Genomic DNA, 21,033 nt, shown 5'->3' on the forward strand with positions numbered 1-21,033 from the left:
ATTTAAGGTACTTATTAGCAGATATATATTTATTGCCATTTTAAACCTTGTTTTTCAGTAATTCTTTATTTCTTTTTTGTTCCTTTATTTTTTGTGTGTTTGACTTAATGGTTTCTTTTTTTTTTTTTTTTTTGTACCTTTATCCTCTTCTTTCTGGTTTTTGTGAATCTATTGTTTGATTTTTGGTTTGTAGTTGCCATGTTTTTTGAGTATGTTAACCCCTTCCTATATCTGCTTGCTTTAGACTGATAGTCATATAGGTTCAAACACATTCTTTAAAAAGAGGCTAGATTTTCTTACTCTACTTCCCCACGTTTTGTGATTTTGATGTTCTTTTTCACATGTTCATGTTTATCCTTTTGCTGTTCCTTGTTGCTTTCACAAATAGATTTTTTTTCTTTTTTCTTTTTCGTTTTTGATCCATATACTGGCTTGAGTGATTAATTTCCAATTGTGGTTTCCTCCATCTTATTTTATTTTTTTCCTATTTAGAGGGAACCTTTCAATATTTCTTTTAAGATAGGTTTTGTATTGCTGTATTCTTTTCGTTTTTGCATGTCTGAGAAGTTCTTTATTTCTCCTTCTATTTTAAATGATAATCCTACTGAGTAGAGTGTTCTAGGTTGCAAATTTTTCCTTTTCAGAACTTTGAATATATCTTGTCACTCCCTTTTGGCCTGATACCTTTATGATGGTTCCCCTGTAATTAACTCTTTGTTTTTCTCTTGCTGCCTTTAGTATCCTCTCCTTATCCTTAAGTTTTCCCCTTTTTGTTATAATACATCTCAGTGTAGGTCTGTTTGGGTTCATCTTGTTGGGCCCCCTCTGTGCTTCCTACATCTGGATCTGTTTCTTTATTTAGATTTGGGAAATTCTCAGCCATAATTTCATTTAATACATTTTCAATCCCCTTTTCTCTTTCTTCTCCTTCTGAATCCCTATTATGCATAGATTGACACTCTTTATATTATCCCATAGATCTCTTATATTGCTTTCATATTTTTTCATTTGGCTTTCTGTCTGCTGTCTTGATTGGGTGATTTCCATTATTCTATCTTCCAAGTCACTTATTTGTTCCTCTGAATTATTCATTCTGGTATTCATTACCTTTAGCTCAGTTTTCATCTCAGCAAATGAATTTTATAATTTTTCTTGGATTCTCCTTACAGTTTCTAGTTCTTTTTTTACAGTAATCTGCATTGCTGTCAGTTCTTAACTCCTTCAGTATTTTCATTACCTCCTTTTTGAACTCAGTATCTGTTATACTGAAAAAGTCTACTTCATTGTTTCTCCCTTCAAGGGAATTCTCCTGTTCTTTTAACTTGGAATGGTTCCTATGCTTCTTCATTTTCCTTATAGTTTTCTTATTTTGTGAGTTCAGGGTAAACAATTATATATTATAGTCTTAGAGTGCTATTTAGATGCAGGTGTATCCCTGGATGCTTGTGTGGGTTTACTTTTTTTTTTTTTTTTTTGCTGCTTTTGGTTTGGATGCTTGATGTCTCTTTCCTCAGTGTGTGCAGGCTGTTGTGCCCTTGATAGGGGGTATTCAGGTGCACAGCCTGCTTGTGCTTCCAAGGAGGTGGGGGCACTGGGTGGCACCTGCAGGTGGCACCTGGTCATCAGGCCCTTGGCAGTGTCAGCAATCCATGGGGAGGTGGAGGCAATGCCTAGTCACAGTGTCCTCAGCAGTGACATCAGATCCTAGGGTGTTTGGGGAGGCAGACAGTGGCTGACTGCACCCACCACTGGAGTCTGAAATGGCTGCAATGGCTTGCACCCACCTCTATAGCCTATGCAAGTGGTGATCTATTGCCTAAGAGTCCATGCATGCACAGAAAGAATTTCCTATGGCAGTTCTGCCCCTCCTTCTCTCACACACCCCAACAATGGCAATTTTCTTCTCCTGCAGGCCCAGGCCTCCTCCTGCACTCCCTCAACTATGGCACACTCCTTAGGTCCTTGGGCTATTTCCATGGAGCCAACTCTAGTCCTCTCACCAGGACTGACCTCCAAAGCCCAAACCTCAGCACCCAACCCCAACCCAAGTGTCTTAAAGCTGTAGTGTGCAGTGGAGTGATACCAATTGTCTGTGAAGCTCTCTTTATGCTTCCACCCCCCGCCCCAAGACTGGCTGCAATGCTTTTTTCAGAGGCTTTGAGTCTCCCCCTCTGTCCCAGCTGACCTTCCCACCAGTCAGGAGGCCTCCCAGTGTGTGGATTCCTTTCCTCTTTAACAGATTCTTCCCAGAAGTGTTTGTCCCATCCTGATTACTTTTTCTCTCTTCTCTTTCTCTCTCTCATTTTTACCTTTTGTCCTACCCAATTAGGTCGATATTTTCTTGCCTTTCTGGAAGTCTGAGGTCTTCTGCCAGTATTCAGTAGATGTTCTATGAAAATTGTTATACATGTAGGTTTTTTTTTTTTATGTATTTGTGGGAGAAGGTGAACTACTCCCCTGGCATCTTGATTCCAGCTCTCTGTGATTTGTTTGAAAAACTCTGGCTTTCCTTAAGGAAAACAACATAAAGATAGAGTTGTAACTGGTAAACGACACGCCCCAGTGGTACACAGAATCTGGCTGACCTGAAATACTGATCCATTTAATAGATGTGCTTAGCTATTACTATCATCCAGAAGATTCCAACAGCTTCAAGATTTTTGGAATTGATCTTACTTTTCAGAGGTAGTGTAAAAATTGGGATGAAGGATTCTCAGAGAGGGCCTCTCAGAGAGGATTTCTTAAAGAAATTACCATAAGTTGAATTAACATAATTTTGTGGGAAATAGCCCAGCATGATAACACCTGACATCAGACTGTATATAATAAATCAAAGGTCATTCACTATTGTAAATACTCTTGTTTTTTTGTTTTTGCTTTGTTAGGGCTGCACTTGCAGTACATGGATGTTCCCAGGCTAGGGGTCAAATCAGAGCTACAGCTGTCAGCCTTCACCACAGCCACAGCAACACGGGATCTGAGCTGCATCTGTGATCTACACCATAGCTCATGGCAATGCCAGATCCTTAACTTACTGCATGAGGCTAGGGATTGAACCCGCATCCTCATGGATCCTAGTCAGGTTTGTTAATTGCTAAGCCACAAAGGGAACTCCCTATTCTAAATATTTTTAATGCTGAGTGAAATCTAGGGATTTTCTAATCAGTGATCACTATTATTTTTTAAATATCCCATCCCTCTGTCACTGGGAAGTCAATTCAAGCTTAAAATCATATGCCTGAGCACAAAGTTTATGTATACTTAATAGTTGTATTTAAATATCATGATTATATTGTCCTACCTGCCTTAATTATCTAGCTAATGACCTTACTACTCCATTTTCATTTCCCTACAGCTCCCACAGTCTAACTCTAAAAGCCTACTCTGATTTGTCTAAAGAAATTCAAATGAAACTAATCTTTTAAAAATATGTCTCACAGAATATACAGTCAGTCATCCAATACATATTCATTGAATAAACATTTATGAAGCACCTCCATGCATCTACCACTGTGAGAAACACTAGGGCTACAAGGGAACGCAAAAGCGGACCTAAGTGCCACCTTTGTGGACCTTACAGTATGGGGAAAGGTAGGCATTAATCAAACATTCACAAAACTGAAGGTATCATTACAAAAAAATGTATGGTTCTTCAAGGGTATATCATAAGGAAATTTGAGCTAGGTTAGGAGATGATCACAAAGATAAAATGTGGGATGTCATCTGCTGGAGATGTAGGTAGTCACCAAGCAAAGGGAAGGGGAGAGGACCAAAGGGAAAACCTGGATCAGGGCAAAGGAACACTCTGTGCCAAGGGTGAGTGTGGCACTTTTGAGGAACAGATGAAAGGGCAGTGTGGCTAGAACACAGAGCCAGAGAGAGAGGTGTGTGAGACAAGACTGCAGTGGTGGTTGGGTGGTTACAACCAAAAAGGGCTTTGTAAGCCAAAGAAAGGACTTTGGTCCTGATCTAAGAGGCAATGGGAAGTCACTGAAATATTTCAAAGGATACAACATTAAAACATTATATCTTCAAAGGTCCCTCTGGCTAACTGAGGAGAGAAGATTGAAGAGTGAACAAAAAGACCTACAGCTATTGCTGGAGTCCAGGCAAGAGAGGCTAAGAGATGATGGGAACTGTGACCAGCATGATGGCAATGATGGAGTGGACCTAGGGAGAGAAAGAGAGGTGACATTCACATTTTTGTGTTGTAGAACTAGATGGGTGCTGCTACCAGTCACTGAGGTAGGAAATACTAGAAGAGCAGACCAATTGGGTTTGGACAGGCTGAGTGTGACATATCTTCAAAGCATTCAATTAGAGATCTTGAATGTCATTTTGACATATGGGTCTAAAACTTAGAGGATACATTTGGATTTTAGATAGAAATTTAAGAAATATGGTGCCGTGGGCAAGAAAGAGATGAATCCCTGTATCAGAATTCCCTGGAGCTCTCTGGTTAAAATGTAGATTTAGCAAGCATCTTAGAACTACAGAATCAGAGTCGGTGGGAGTAGAGCCCAAGGAATTCTGATTTTTTAACAAGCACCCCAAAGTGATTTCTCAAGTACTCTATATTTGAGCTCCTTTGGCCTAGAAATAGAAGCATCTCTGAGAATCTCCAAAGATGAGCCTATAAAGAGGTACTGCAATGTGTTTACCTCCTTACTTATTTAAAAAATAATAATAAAGCCCAGATGTCTCTTTATAGCTGATTAACTGTCTAGATTAATCTAATTCACATAAAATTAAAACCCTAGATCCCCAAGGTCCACAGGAAGGTCAGCTCTGACTCAGCTAACTCATACTGGTCACCTCTGCTAGGGCCCTTGTCCTTTGTCTCAAGGGCTCCTACGGGTCAGTGTCTCCCAGGCACTGACTTTTGACTCCCCCTTTTCCCTAGAAAGACAGCATTTCCAGTGAGCAAAATGTCACATTACCTTTGTTGAACAGGACATTTCAAATAAAATATTAGCAATAACAATTACCTCTAAGCCACTAATCCCCCTGAAGCTACTTTAAACCACCAAAGGATTTAAGGCAATTCCCTGAAAATATCTCAGGATTAATAGATTATGGTGCTGGGCAATGAAATGTATTGGCTCGTGCTGCCTTAAGTTTCATTATATGGTATTTTTACCTATAAAAAGAAGGTCATGACACAAACTGTTTCATATTCAATGTAAAAAAAATCAGATCATGAAAATATAAATAATAATAGTAGCAATAATAGTAATAATCCTGCAGCATGCACTGCACTGTGGGTATGGCTCTTTCCATGACTGGAATATTATTGACAAGAGAAGTCACTAGAAAATAAAATAACTCTTCAAATACTTATTTCCCTGGGTAGGCTGGCAATTTTATGTGCCCCACACATACAACAGAATTCTGGAAGAATGCCTTTCCTTGGTGGTACTGAAGGGACATGGATTCAAGTGGTTGTTCTTAACTCTGAGTTTTCATCACTCAGGCTTGTTTCCTTTGCCTTGGCTGAGTTTTCAAAGCCAGGACTGTACCTTATGCAAACAACATGCTTTCTAGGGAGGAGGGCGGGGGGCAAGGGGAAATGTGGTATGTAAGACACTTGCTCTTAGAATTGCTTTTGTGGATTCATTTTTTTTTTTTTTTTTACTTATTTAACAAATATGTGTCACATGGCTACTATTACCAGAAACCATGCTGGGATCTGGGAGATGAAAAATAAAGAATACAAAGCACCTGACTCCCAGAAGCTCACATGGTAGAAGAGGAGACAGACAGGTGAACAGAAAATAGCAGTGCCATAGGGGAAGGGCTACAAAAAGGCTAAGGAGGGGGCGTGAGACTACATAGGAGGGGCACCTGACTCATTCTGGGAAGGTCAGGACAGGCTCCCAGAGAAAGTGAAACCTAGACAAGGGCTTCCCCATCTCAGCACTTACTGACATTTGGGGACATAACTCTTTATCGTAGGAGTCTTTGATGTGGGGGGCATTGTAGGATGTTCAGCAGCATCCCTGAATTCTACCCACTAAATGCCAGTAGTTCCGTCCACCCAGCTGTGACAACCCAAAATGTCTCCAGACATGGCAAAATGTCTCTTGGGGGGCGGGGTGGGGACATCACCCCCAGTTGAGAACCAGTGCTCTAAACTAAGATTAAAGAGGAAACAGAAGTTATTAGGAAAACCAGTTTAGGGAGAGGGAAGTTAAGGAGGCGTGCCAAGCAGAACCAAGAATATATCCAAAACCCAAAAGCAAGGAGGACATGGTTAGATTGTGGACCTGGAAGAAGCTTGTCAGGGCTCTATCAGAAAGACAAAGCTGGAGGGGTAGGGAGGCCTGTCCTGCTATGGAGTTTGACTTTCCCTCTCAGAAACCAGAGCACCACTGAAGAGTTCTAAGGGTCAACATTAAGGCAGTTTGGCAGGCTGTCAGAAGTAAGGGAGGGAAGGTCAAGTGGGCATCCCAGTTCTTGGTCAATACTATGCACAGCATGTTATCTGCCATAGGCAATAGAGAATGGGCAGCATAGGACAGGCAGAGAAGTTAAGAAGCTCAGTTTAGACTGCTGTTAGACTGCTGTTAAGCAGAGGTTACCAAATATACACCTTTGTTGCTTCAGAGAACATTGCACCAGGAGATACAGCCTATAAAATGGGGGTTGATGAGGCTGCCGAAGGAGCATGCATGCAGAGAGAGGGAAGAAGAGGGGCAGAGGACACAACACTGAGATAGACATATTGACATTGAAAGGATGTTCAGTCCTGATACACAGCTTCTCAAGGCCAAAGAAGCCATAAACCAAGTCACAAAATTGGTCGTTTGTCTCTAGCTTCTGAAGTCTCGTCTTTCCAATCCACTTCATCTTCACGAACACATCTTTCATTCATTCCAGCTTACCCTAGTACTTTCATGTCTTTTCCCTTCCTCCCCTCCTCCCTTCTTCCTACAACATACTCTCCAGGAAAGACTTAATAAGTCCATTCTTCCTAAGGTAGGGAACACAAACAGAGCTTTTAAAAAAAAGTATTCCAGATAGACACAATTTTAGGGAAAATAAAACCAAGAGAACAAATACCTATTTGTGTTATTTTAAGTTCCTAGAAAAATATATGCTGATCAGTTTTTGCTGTATGGTAAAACTCAAAATTTCAGTGGCTTACAACAAATATTTATTTTGCCTGCTCCTGGATCCTCAGGTCAGTTTTGCTTCCGGCTAACAGTAGTTTTAGATTTGTTCTACAAGCCTTTCATTCTCCTTGGACCAGCAGCTACTGGGGACTTGTTCTCAGGGTGAATGGTAGGATTGCAAGAAATCAAGAGACATGATGCTCAAAAAGGTAAGATCTCTGCTCTTGCAGCACATCTGGTAGCATCCCCTTTGCCAAAGCAGGTCAGTAGCCAAGTCCAACATCCTTGGAGCAGAAAGAATGCTCTGCTCACAGAAGAAGATAGAGTAAGTCTTATACTGCCAAAGGCATGGGTCTTAATAACAGGGGACACAATCCAATCTACCAAACACATGAAAAAAGTACCTTGGTCATTATTGCCCTTTTTCAAGGGGTTTCCTACTCACAAGCTGGACACAGTAAATTTGTGCTGCTGGTCAAAGTAAGTGCCTCAAAGAGAAAGCAAAATGGATGAATGAGGTCAGACCCTTCTATGCAGCTGAAAGTTCACCCAACAACCACATTCTAGCCTGTAATGAGGCAATAATATCTCATGTTTGTTTTAGGTCAGCATAAGTAAATGCATAGTAATTAGAATGTTAGAAATGGCAATTAAGCCCAAATCTGTCCTTTTCAGAGATAAGTAAACCAATGTCGATCAAGTGAGAAGATTTGCCCAGTGTCCCCAAGTTGGTCAGTGACAAGGCTGATATCCTTGCCCAGTCCTCCTGACCTCCCTCCACCATGCTGCTCACTGTCCTGGGCAAGTCTCCCTGAAGCACTGAGTCAGGCGTAAAACTGACGCAGGAGCTCAGAATTTCCACATAGAGGCTGAAGGCATCCACATCCTCTGGCAGAGGTGCTTCTGCAGTCTATCAGTGGTGACTCACCTAGTGTTTATTTTCTAGGCAGCATAACATACAAATGAGTATCTCTTGTCATCGATTCTCCAAGGAGAAGCTGAACCCAGCCCTTTGGGATTTCATCACTTGCGATGTAGTAAGTGGCAGGGTAGATGGTTTAGTTACGTTATGTCCTTACATGACAGATGGACAGCATATATCTTTCCTTGTGTAAAAATGTCACTGCAGCAACAGATACAGTTGGTGGCTAAAAATGGAAAGTGATGCAGATTAGCTTTAACCTAAGAGGAGAGATAGGAACTCGAGTAAAATACACTGACCCACTTTTGAGAAGTGGGTCTCCAATCCTGAAAAACTACTGGTGAGCAAGAGGGGGAAAGCCAGAGCACCAAGAATCTGAAGTATTTCCAGGTGGCCAATGTTTAATTTACTGTAATTTTTTAATCTATCTTAAAGAAATGGGCTTGAATTAGAAAGGCAATGCTGGAGTTTCTGTTGTGGCACAATGGAAATGATCCCTCACTCAGTGGGTTGGGGATCTCACATTGCCATGAGCTGTAGGGTAGGTCACAGAAGCGACTTGGATCCTGCATTGCTGTGGCTATGGTGGAGGCTGGCGGCTCTAGTTCTAATTAGACCTCTAGCCTGGGAACCTCAATATTGCCGTGTGTGCAGCCCTAAAAAAGAGTCGGGGAGTAGAAAGACAATGCAACTTTTGTAGTTTCCTATTTAAAACAGATTGGAGAGACTACAAATTGTAACCAAAGGATATTCTCTCTCCCTTACGGATTTTCTAATACAATTTAAAAAATACAATCAGAAGCCCAAGAAATCCCTTACCCACCAGTATAAGAGTAAATGCATTAGTACTTTCACATACTAGTGACATATTCTGAGTGATCATAGTAAAGACATATCACTTTTATTCCATTATCAATAACTAAGAAAGTATAAGAGAAATATTACACAGACCTGGCATTCTCTAGGAAAGTTCAGTAACAGGACCTGGATGGAGCAAAAAAGATGAGAGGAAGGAGGCCAACTAACATTTTTTCCTCCTTTCCTTTCTAAACTCCTGAACTTTTGTTACTTATGGTGTCATTCATTAACAATAATAATTTACAGTGATGATACTAATGACTCAGCATTAACATTCTAAAAACAAAGTTGCCCCACTTTATGCAAACTCTATCTTGGGGTGATATTTAATGTCTTAGTAATGTTATTTCACTATTTTCACTCACATTTTATTGCTTCTAAGCGTAACATTAAATAAGAGAAGGTTGAAATGTGACTATAGATGTTCTTAACTAAAATAAAGAGATAATAGTCTAAATTTTGAAAATGGACAAACGACATGAGCAGAGGGGAAGTAAGTAAGGGAAGTAACAAGACAGTGTCTAACTTTATAAGAAAAGGAAACCTGAAAACTGAAGAAAGAAGCTATTTGTCATGCAGGGGAGAAGACACCTATCTGGGAGCAGCTAAAATGTAGCAGTATGTCATGCTGACCTGGGTTGGGCAACAGGAGCACTCCAACACACTGCTGGAGAAGGGCACATAGATACCCAGAGGCAGAACTGTGTTCAACCCAGGCAGTCTGACCCTAAAGCTACATTCATGATTAGAGTAGGATGCAAAAATAGGAGAGATACTCTGGAATTCAGGTTAAAAAGACTATTAAAGGATAAAACGAAGGTGGTGAAGCAACAAAGGTATTTATAGAGTAAGGGAGGAGAGTCTGCAGTAATTTCCATATTCATGATTTGGATCACAGAGTGGATGGTGGTGTCATTAAGCAAGAAAGGGAACACACCTTCTCTTTTCCAGAGGCTTTCAAGTATCCCAATAAATAAAACTACAAAATGGATAATTTCTAGGATGCCACAGTAACTTGCCACTTGCATCTGTATTGTTTATTCACCAAGTACGACTGTTGACAACTGGTCTAACTTTTCAAGACTTCCTATATATTTTTGTTACATTGTTTCTCAATAATTGTTTCTCATGACTCAGCTGTTGGGGACATAGCTTCAGATAACTGAAATGATAAGGTAGCTCTCTCCTCTTCCTGTGACATCAGACTGCCTTAGACATTTCTAGATGAGCAATGGAGATGTATCACATGAGTATATACAGGGAGGTAGGCAGGAACAGGGATGTAGGAAGAGAAAAAACTCTGCTCCCATCAAATGGAACCAATGGCTTAATCTCTCTAAACAGCAGTTTCACCTTCAGTAAAACAGAAACCTTTACAATTACCCCATAGAGGGTTGTGAGGCAGAACAATGCAGTGGAGGAGCATCCTATATATGCTTAGTTCCAGGCTCAGAGATGACATTTGCTAGAGAGGGTAAGCCAGTGGTTCCCAACCAGTATGCTATGTCATGTCTGTGAACCTTAAATCTTCCTGGTGCTCTGCCAAATCTTGATCTGGGTACGAAATTGCCTTCTGCTGCAACTTCCCATCTGAGCAGACAATTCAGACAGTTAACTGCCTGATGGAGCATTTTGCTGAGTAGGTTGTGTTGCAAGATGTAGAACTGGGAACAATTTTGTCACATTACACTAGGTAGGAAAGAAAGCAAGAAGGTAAGTCAGCATCAAAGGGAAGACTGTGTCCTAAAATAAGAAAAAGCTTGACTTAATGGTTGGAGGTAAAATATATAATTGTGAGGGCACATACACTAAGAGAGTGGCATTCTGCTGAGGGGAAATCTTTCAAATGAAAAGTACGCAATTTTGGAAAAATCTTTATAGATTTTGGGAAATGTTTACATAGTAGTAATGACTACATTTTAATTACTGCTTAATTTTAAGTTTGAGTCTTTAATCTTTTCAGTTGTGTTACCCACTTTTTCAGTACCTGTAAGTTAAGCCTAAACTAAGAGGTTGAGAGTGACTGTAGAAGGTACTCACTGCCGATTACATAGCCTTAGTGTGGCAATGCTGCAGTCCCAGCTAAGAAAGCCTGACTCTGAGCCAGGGTTTTCTCAGAAATCCTGTATGTAAAGAGGGACAGATGTTTCTCCTGCTACACAGAACCTGGAGCTCAGATTCCCTCGATTCTGGCTTCATCTTCTGCAGAGGGGAAATCTTTCTGTTCTGAGCAGTACCAGAAGGGTCCACGACAGGAAAGGACAGGCTCTGGATAAAGCAAGCATTCTATCATTTGCTCAGTTTTTCACCTTAGACTGCTGGGCCACACAGCATCTCTGCTTTCTTTTCTCTCATATTCTTTTTTTTTTTTTTTTTTCCCTTTTTAGTGCCGCGCCTGAGGCACATGGAGGTTCCCAGGCTAGTGGTCAAATCAGAGCTGTAGCTGCCGGCCTACACCACAGCCATAGCAATTTGGGATCCAAGCCACATCTGCAACCTATATCACAGCTCATGGCAACGCCGGATCCTTAACGCATTGAGGGAGGCAGGGATCAAACCTGTGTCCTCATGGATGTTAGTCAGATTCATTTCCACTGAACCACAACAGGAACTCCAGTTTCTCTCATATTCTTGAGACCCAATGTGCCTTGCCAACAGATAAATCCTCCTTTGTACCTTTAAAATGTGTCTATTTTTTTATAATTTATGTATTCATCTCCTTTTATATATATTTACTACATTTACTTATAGTATATTTTATAGTACTTCAAATAGGTTTCATTAAAACATAGACCCTCCATAAATTCAGTGGTTCCATTAGCTACCTGAATATCATGGCCAAACAGTAAGAGAATATATACAATTAGATTCTGTCTGGATTTTTTTTTTTTTTTTTTTTTTTTTTGTCCTTTTGCCATTTCTTGGACCACTCCAGCGGCATATGGAGTTTCCCAGGCTAGGGGTTGAATCGGAGCTGTAGCCACCGGCCTACACCAGAGCCACAGTAATGCAGGATCCAAGCCACGTCTGCAACCCACACTACAGCTCACGGCAACTCCGGATCCTCAACCCACTGAGCAAGGCCAGGGATCGAACCCTCAACCTCAGGGTTCCTAGTCAGATTTGTTATATTGTCCAGTCAATACATGCGTATGGTTTAAAAAATCAAATATCTCCAAAAGACTTACGACAAACAATTGTCTACTCTAATTTTCTACCGTTTTATCAGTGCTAGGTGGTAACTAATAGTTTCTTTTTATAGTAGGTGAGTTTCAGTTCTCCCAACCATCACCACCTCTCCTGTCTCCCATTCTCCCAAAGAGTCACCCACCAGTTTAGAAGAAATCAATTAGCATAGACATAGTTTTGCTTATGTAAATACTGTTCACTACTGAGTCAGGTATACTATGACTGAATTTACTTTCCTGATCAACTTTTCATTTTTCCTGAAAATTCTAATTGTCTTACTTGTTCAGTTGCACTATTTGTAATCCACATGTAATTACTAAATTCTACTCTTGAGTGTTCCATCCTCCTAGTACTTTTTCCTTAAACCAGTACTGTCCAGCAGAAATTTCTGTGATATTGCTACTGCCTGGTGTAGTAACCACAAGCCACATGTAGCTACTGAGCACTTGAAATGTAGCTAGTACAACCTTTTTAACTTTTAAAATTTTTAACTGGTTTGTTTAATTCATTTACATTTAATTATTAAAATAGTTGAGTTAAAGTCTTTCATCTTGGAGTTTCCATCTTGGCGCAGCAGAAATGAATCCGACTAGGAACCATGGGGTTGCGAGTTCAATCCCTGGCCTTGCTCAGTGGGTTAAGGATCCGGTGTTGCCGTGAGCTGTGGTGTAGGTCGTAAACGTGGCTCGGATCCTGAGTTATTGTGGCTGTGGTGTAGGCAGCGGGTACAGCTCTGATTAGACTCCTAGCCTGGGAACCTCCATATGACAAGGGTGCAGCTCTAAAAAAAAGACAAAAGACAAATAAATAAATAAATAAAAGTCTTTCCTCTTGGTATTTGTTTTGTATTTATCACATTTGATCTTTTATTTCTCCTTTACTGGTTTCTTTTAGGTGAATTGATTAGGTTTTAATATTGACTTCTTTTATATACGTCTTCCTGACTTTATTTCTCTAGTGGTTGATGTAGAAGTTACAATACCTTTAAGTCATCTAAGACTACCTTTAAACAGTATCGTCTTGCTTTATGAACAGTGTAGGAATCTTAACAAAAGCATGGGTTTATTTCTCCCCCCTTGTGCACTTTGTGCTCATGTTGTTTCTACATTTTATTTTAAATCCCCACAGAACATTTTAATTACTTTGCTTTAAATAGTCAAAAGTCTTTTTAAACAGTTTCAAATCCTGTATAAGTGTGCACACGCATACACACAAACGATAAAAGTCTTTATGAATACTCCTAAATAATTCCTTTCTGGTGGCTCCTTTATCTTAGAGCTTTGGTGCTCCATCTTGGAGCCTAGTTGGTTTTCCAAGTCTTGTGTGCGTGTGAGATAATGGGGAAATAACAAATACCTAGCTCTGGCATTCTTTGTAAGAATTGGGGCGGGGGTGTTAGGTTATGAGGATTGACCTCTCTGTGCATGAAAGTTAGGCCAGTCTCACTATTTTGGGCTTTAGGCCCAATGATATTCCATAACCGCTAATTTCTGCCAGCCCAAAGAGTCAACCATGTACATTTCTTCTCAATTAATCCCAGATTCAGGAATGTCACATTGGTAGCTTGAAACTGACCACATTGGTGTACCTCTGCCACAAAAATCAGTAAATGCTACAAATTAGGGCTTCCTTTCTTTTTTCTTTCTTCCTTTTCTGCTTGCTTTCTCTTTCAAAGAGCTGGTTGTAAAATATTTACCATCACATTCACTGCCTAGACCTTACCACCACCTTTCTACTGCACCATGACGCAGAGAAGAACAACCCTCTCTGGCCACAACCCCCAGAAACACCTGGGCTCTGCCTCCCCTTTCCTACTACATCTGGTGCCTTCCTTCATATGCTGGGAGCTCATGCTCCCTTCGTCTTTGTCCTTGTGAATTTAAACACTTTTTATTGCTATTTTAGTGGGGCTTTGAGAGGAAGTGAATGGAGACTATGTGGCTAATCTAATCAGCTTTACTGTTACCTTTTAAATGTAGAGAGTTCAAAGAAATAATCAACTTCAAGAACTCAAGAAGGCTTCACAATGAGTCAGGTCTAACACCCAAAAGTTCTAGTAACCTCAAATGGATCCAAGTGGACTTTGAATATTATAGTTAAGCAAAAAAAAAAAAAAAAAAAAAAATGAGGATGGGAGTTCTCGTTGTGGCGCAGTGGAAATGAATCCAACTGGGAACCACGAGGTTATGTATTCAATCCCTACCCTTGCTCAGTGGGCTAAGGATCTGGTGTTGCCGTGAGCTGTGGTGTAGGTCACAGATTCGGCTTGGATCTGGCAGTGCTGTGGCTGTGATGTAGGCCAGCAGTTATAGCTCCGATTAGACCCCTAGTCTGGGAAACTCCATATGTTGAGAGGGCAGCCCTAATAAGCAAAAAAGAAAAAAAAAATGAGGATGATGAGAAGCTGTTTTTCACTTCCAATGAAGAAGAAAACTGGTCTTTAACTGCAGCATAAGTCATTTAGATGTCAGTAATTTGATTCAAGTTAACATCTACTGAGCGATTACTATGTGCTATACAATATGATGTGTGTTAGAGAAAAAAGAAACAAGGCAGACATACCCTTGCCCTCACAGGGTTTACAGTGGAGCAGTGGAGACAACCAAGTGATTTTAAACACCTCTACAAGTATGATACATGTTACTCTAAGATACATGGTAGATACATGGTACTCTAAGAACATACAAGGAGGAGATTTAATGTAATCTGGTGGCCAAGGAAGACTTCCCAGAGAAAAAAGATGTTCTGACTGAGACTTGTAGAAGAAGGAATTGCATATCATTCCTGTGTACAAACAGAGGTCCCATAGCTTTTTCAAACAAAGATGAAATTTATTAAAGAATATTAGGTAACCTCCAGGTAGGTCAGAGAACCAGGCTCAAAGGTCATGAAGCCATAACTAAGGCCCACATTAAACCATCAGACTATTCTAACAAGAACCCCCACTGCTGGTGTAGGCTGAGACTCAGGCTCTCCAGTGGCACTGCTGAACAGAAGTATGACAATGTCTTACTTATATTGTCTCTCTGCCATCCTTGCCAGAATGGCTTTTTCTTTTTTCTTTTTCTTTTTTAAATTAGTGTTATCATTTTATAAACTGAAACCTCAGAAAAAGTATGTTTCTTGCCAGGGCTAAGTTAACATGAGTGTGTCCTAGGCTGAGAAATTGAATTTGACCCATCTACTTTTGAGTTTCAGAAATCATAACACGGGGAACTCAAAAACAGAGTCTATGTAAAAGGTGCTTAATGGCCAAGACGCATAGAAAATGTCAATACCCAAATGCCACCATCACTGGATTTCTAGTGGTCCTGTTTGGATTAATCGAAAAAACTACCCTTGATAGTGGACCTACATTGTGTATGAGGATGGCTGGAGCCGGCCAAATACAAGATCAGTAGCTGAGATCTGGCTGATGGCAGTGGAAACGAATCAAGGAGGGCAGATGGGATTGCTGTAGAAGAGATAAAATAGGAAGGACTTTGCAATGGATTATAAGTGGCAAGTGATTAAGGAGAGAGTTAGAGTTGGTCCCAGTTTTTGGCTGACTAAGCCCAGTGATGGTAATACCTTTTACTTTAATAGGTAAGAGCATCTTAAATGGGAGTGGAGGGTAGGCAAAGACGTGAGAAATGAGTAGGATGTACTCAGTTTGAGATGCGTCACATGTGAGGGGCCCAAGGACAGGTATATGGAGATGTCAAGGCAAGAGACCTGGGCTGACAACACAGATTTTGGTATTGTTGAACTCCCTCTCTCTCTCTCTCTCTCTTTTTTTTTTTTTTTTCGGTTTTTAGGGCCACACTGCGGCACAAGGAAGTTCCCGGGCTAGGGGTCCAATCAGAGCTATAGCTGCCAGCCTAGGCCACACCACAGCCACAGCCACACAAGATCTGGGCCACATCTGTGACCTACACTACATGGACAGAATCACCCAAAAAGTGTAAGTGGTGATGAGAAGAGGGTCTAGGATATATGCTCAAGGACTAGCAATTTACAAGGGATGGGTAGAGGAGAAAATGCATGTAAAAAAGACAAAAAGTGACCACAGAAGAGGCAGAAACCAAAGAGGCGCAGAGTCAACAAAGAGCATGGTGAAATACCCTTTCCTTGAGATGTTTAACTATTCTTCAGAATAGGATAAGATATTTTGTTTTTTCTTAAATCTGAAAGCTATGGGTTAGGGACTGGTTGTTCTTATAGGCAATGCTTTTTCTTTACGTCTTCAGGGCTGTATTTATAAAGCTAGTGCTGACAACCATGCCAGTGGATTGTTTGGTGTGGTTTGTTTTTGGTTTCAGTTTCAATTCCAGTTAGTTTATTGGCTTTCTCCCCACCCTGCAAAAATCATATTTATCTCCCTGATTCAGGTTGGCACTGTCCATGCCCAATGACTAGCAGCTGAGAGACAAGAAAAATGAAAGACAGAGAAGGTATGTGGTTCTGGGGCTCTGTGAGGTCAGAATTAAACGTTGAGAGGGTTCAACACTTCTCGAAATATTGGAAGACTAAGAAAATCAGGAGGACTGGATTGATTGCACCCATGGCTTCTGTGAACTCAGAGAAGCTGCTCAACTCTCCTGTAACACAGAGGTCACTTTGCAAACGTAAAATATGACTGTGTTCTCTTGGTTTAATGAGAGAATATCCATAAGCACAAGCTTCTTAGAGCCAAATGGAAAAATATAAAAAACAAAATTTTGATTGCTATCCTTGGAACGAGGGTCTTTATAACTGATGTGTATAAAATACAAAAGTAATAATCTCATGTTATTAGGTTATGTGAACCAAAGACTGGATATAGAAGGTCAAAATGAGCTATTTCCCATCTGTCAGACACATTAATAAGTTCAATTAGAATAGCCTATACACTAGGAATATAAGGACCCTGACCTTTTTAATCAGTTATCACATAAAGCACAGAATGTGATGTAGCTTCCATTCTGACTGGATAATTACATGAAATTTAGTATCTCTCAGTTTTCATGATTGAAGAGATTTGCTAGAATTTTCCAAGCCATAATTTCCACCTAACACAAACGTTAGAGTTGTATGTTTTACTGCACTTTAGGGGATCATTTCTAAGCTAAGAATTTACCAAAAGCATTGGGAAGTGTCTGGTCTTGCAGATTCCAGAGGAGTTTACAACATTCTTTCCTGACTTCCTCACCCCTGAACACTATTGCATTTCATATTGATTAATATTAGCAATATCTTATTAATACAATTTTGTCTTATATTATGCCTTTATCCGAAGGACTATATACACTAAATCAGCAAGTCTCATAACAGCTAGAAGAGAGAGAAACTATATTCTTGATTTATCTGAATAGAAAAGCTAAGAATAGAAAATAAGTTCCTTGCATGTCCTTTGTATACTGATAAGCATCATGGTGCTGGTTTCTTTATAAAGGAAAAGAGGTTTCACAAGAGAAGGATGCTGAGGTAGAGGTCTGGAGACTCAGTTCCTCACTCTGGCTTGGCCACTACCTGGCCACATTCCTGAGGGCACCAAGCCAGACAGACTCCTGTGAGTGCTGCCTGCAGGCAAAAAAACTTGATGCCCCTTTAAATACGTGTCCAAAATTTAGCAGGAAGGCTTAGCACCAGGTGCAGGAAGAGAGAAAAACAAATGCATATATTCTAGTCATCAAAACAAAAATGTGCAGTTTCTTGGTTCCATCCTCCTACAAGGCAGTTTTATGATCTTATTTGGCCTCACAAGTGCCTCTTGAGGTTGCCGCATCGCACACCCATGAAGCTCATCTTCATATGCCTTCAAACACCCACACAGCATGCAGAGGTCTGGTAAACATAATTCACTGCCTCTTTTCACACCTCCAGGGATGGATTTATCATTCTCTATAGGCTGCTACTCCAGGCAATGCCCAGGTTGCACTATTTCCTAGTCCAACTTTGTCTGAACAAGTTAACTTAACCTCACTGGGCCTCGTTCTCAGAGATTTAAAGCTCGTTTTAACAATGGAAGCCCAATATCTTGTTGGGCTGCGCCCCACAGGCCTGCAAGGCCAGTGCTTGCCCAGCTTCAAGACTGAAGAAAGAGCCCCAGGTTCAACGAGAGAGACATCAGTGGTTTAAGGATGGGGGGAGCTTACTCACCTGAAGTAAGATCCTGGAGTGACACCCCACTGTGTGCAGCAGACAGACAGCAAGCAAAACAGGGTGACAAGCTTCACTCTCCAGAGGGGTAGAGAAGATTGCCAGTTATAGGGGGAATTGGCTTCAGGTGGGCTCATTAGTTACCAGGGAAACCAGCAAGGAGCATGCCCCTTATAGCCCCTTTGACAAAAACAAACACCAGCTGGGGCCTGGTCATGTGCACAGGGTATAAGGTGAAGCAGGTGCCAGTGGAGCAAGGGACATACAAGGAGAAAGAGAACAGCCACCTTGAGTGACCTGACCATATACACATGAAATACATAATAAGAGCATGAGGATAAAAGGAGTCACTGGAAGCCTACTTGCTCCCTTCACTCACCCACCCTGTTGTTGCTCTTAAGCTGTGGGAGGAAGGCAAAAAAAAAAAAAAAACCTCAAATGGTCTGTGAAGCAAAGCTGGAAACCACTGAACTAGATTAATTCTAGGGTGAATTCCAGCTCTCACATTTTATAATTCTGCTCGATATGGTGAGGAACTTGAAATAGATAGGAGAAGGGACAGGAAATAAATGGAGAGTTACACACTGTCACACATTTCGCCACCCTTAGCCCATTTGTCCCTGGACGGTGAGAGCAATCAGAGCCAAATGTATTCCCAGTGAGGGAGGGGAGAAAGGTAGGCAATTCCCTCCTCAAAGATAAGAAGGAGAAAAACCCTCAGAAAATCACTCCTAACATCTGGAGGAGTTGACCTCCCAGGAACCCCTCTACTTCACTGGGGGTGGCTGAGCATCTTCATCTAAAATCACTGGAGTTGCAGAGAAGTGGAAACTGCTGGAGTATAGAAACATGGAGAGGAAACACAGGGTCCCTGGCACAGCAAGGATGCGTGAGATTCCCCTGCAAAAGATGCCTGGGCTTAAGCCATTTTATTGATAACCCTCGAAAAGATCCTATACACAAGACTCTGTAAGATGGACCAGGTGGTACATAGTCTCCAGCATGGCCATCAATAATCCCGCCCATCTCTATAAGCACCTCCCATCAAGAGGCAGAGTCTATTTCACAAACCCTTCACCATTCTCAAAGGGAGACTTTCCCCATTATTGTCACAAATCCTGAAATTCTGTCATTATTCATGCACTCTATTGTGTTGGCATCACTTCCTCTCTGAGGATACTGAATTCCAACAGGGGTTACATACAGTTCCCAAACATCGTAGTATGAATGAGTTTATCAGACCGTTCCCTTTTTTGCCAAAAGTGATCAGAATCGCTTCAAAGTACAGTAACAGAATGTACCAGTTATTTATTATTTATCTACTGCTGCATAGCAAATTACCTCAAGCCTTAGCAGCTTAGAAGAGTACACTTGTATTATCTCACCGTCTGTGGGTTGGGAATCTGGGCATGATATCCCTGTGTCCTCTGCTTCAGCTTTTCTCATAGGCTGCAATCGAGGTCATGGCTGGGATGGAGTCATCTCAAGAGCTGACTAGGGAAGGACCCACTTCCAAGTTTACCTGCTTGTTGGCTGGATTCAGTTCCTCTCTGGCTGTTGGCCAGAGACCATGTTCAGTTCCTTGCCACCTTAGGCCTCTCCAGAATGGCAGCTTGCTTCATCAAAGTATGCAAGATGAGAGGGCAATGGAGAGACTGCCTGTCTGTATTTTAGAGGTTGGAAGCAAGTCACTCCAGGGGAGGGGATCCCACAGAACGTCAATACCAGGAGGTGAGAGTCAGTGGGGGCCACATAGGGGTAGGACAGATTCACTCAGGACTCACCTGCTCACCATAAGAGCCTCGAGATGCAGCGATCCCAGGTGTTAGCAATTCACAATTATCTGTAAGGAAACCTGTTTTAGAGAAAATCCACAGGTGTCCCTTCATTCAGTGCCATCTCCATTCTTCCCTCATGGGGCCCTATTCCTCACCAACAGGTAATGCAGGGTCTTTGCTTCCTTTTCTTCTACTATCTTTGTCCTTTCCCTGATAGAATAAACATGCTAAATAAATAAATGAATAAATATGCTAATAAGCATCAAAATCTCTTTAAAATTAAGAAGTCAAGGAAAATAATATTGTAAGAAAATACGTAAATAATACATTGCCTGTTTTCATCATCACTAAGTCCATTGTTACATGTCCAACTACGAATGACACAGACTATTATGTTTAGAAAGGCAGAATGAAAACTCTACATTGTGAGTTCCCATTGTGGCTCAGCGGGTTAAGAACCTGACTAATATCCATGAGGATGCAGGCACAGTCCCAGTGGGTTAAGGATCCAATGTTGCCATAAGCTGTGGCATAGGTTGTGGATGTGGCTTGGATCTGGCGTGGCTGTGGTGTGGGCCAGTGGCTACAGCTCCGACTCGACCCCAAACCTGGGAACTTCCATATGCTGCAGGTGCACCCCTAAAAAGACAAAATTAAAAATTAAAAAAAAAAAAACCTTAACGTCGATCTTCATTCTAGTCAAAAATAATACGAGAAAATGTAGAGTTTTCTATAAAATTTAATCATGCAAAAAAAAAGAAACAATTTTAATAGTTTCTTGCCCTTTAATGATTTTAGTGAAATGTTTCCTTCAGAGTACAAAAGCTATGCCTCAGATGGAGGCAGCAAAAATATAGAATTATTATATTTGTGCTTCAACCCATTTGATCTTTTTAACTTTTCTTGGCAGATGATGTAATCTTATAAAAGCCTTTATTTTTTTTTCCTATGTGTGTTATAACAAGACTAGAACTAGAATATTGGTTCATGCTTTTCCCCTAAAAAGCAAAGAACTCTCACATACTTTCTCGTTGGAGACAAACAGTATTAT

The 21,033-nt window shown here is 40.9% G+C and overlaps 1 long non-coding RNA gene across 1 annotated transcript; it reads right to left on the minus strand.

Annotated features, from left to right (window-relative positions):
• On the minus strand, positions 1,458 to 19,260 carry LOC110257214. Its single transcript, XR_002339511.1, has 2 exons — positions 18,205 to 19,260; positions 1,458 to 2,509 (listed from the first exon to the last, which is right to left on the minus strand). It is a non-coding gene; the product is annotated as an uncharacterized LOC110257214 (long non-coding RNA).

The sequence above is a fragment of the Sus scrofa genome, chromosome 16 (genome assembly GCF_000003025.6).
Source record: "Sus scrofa isolate TJ Tabasco breed Duroc chromosome 16, Sscrofa11.1, whole genome shotgun sequence".
Taxonomy (NCBI): Eukaryota; Metazoa; Chordata; class Mammalia; order Artiodactyla; family Suidae; genus Sus; species Sus scrofa.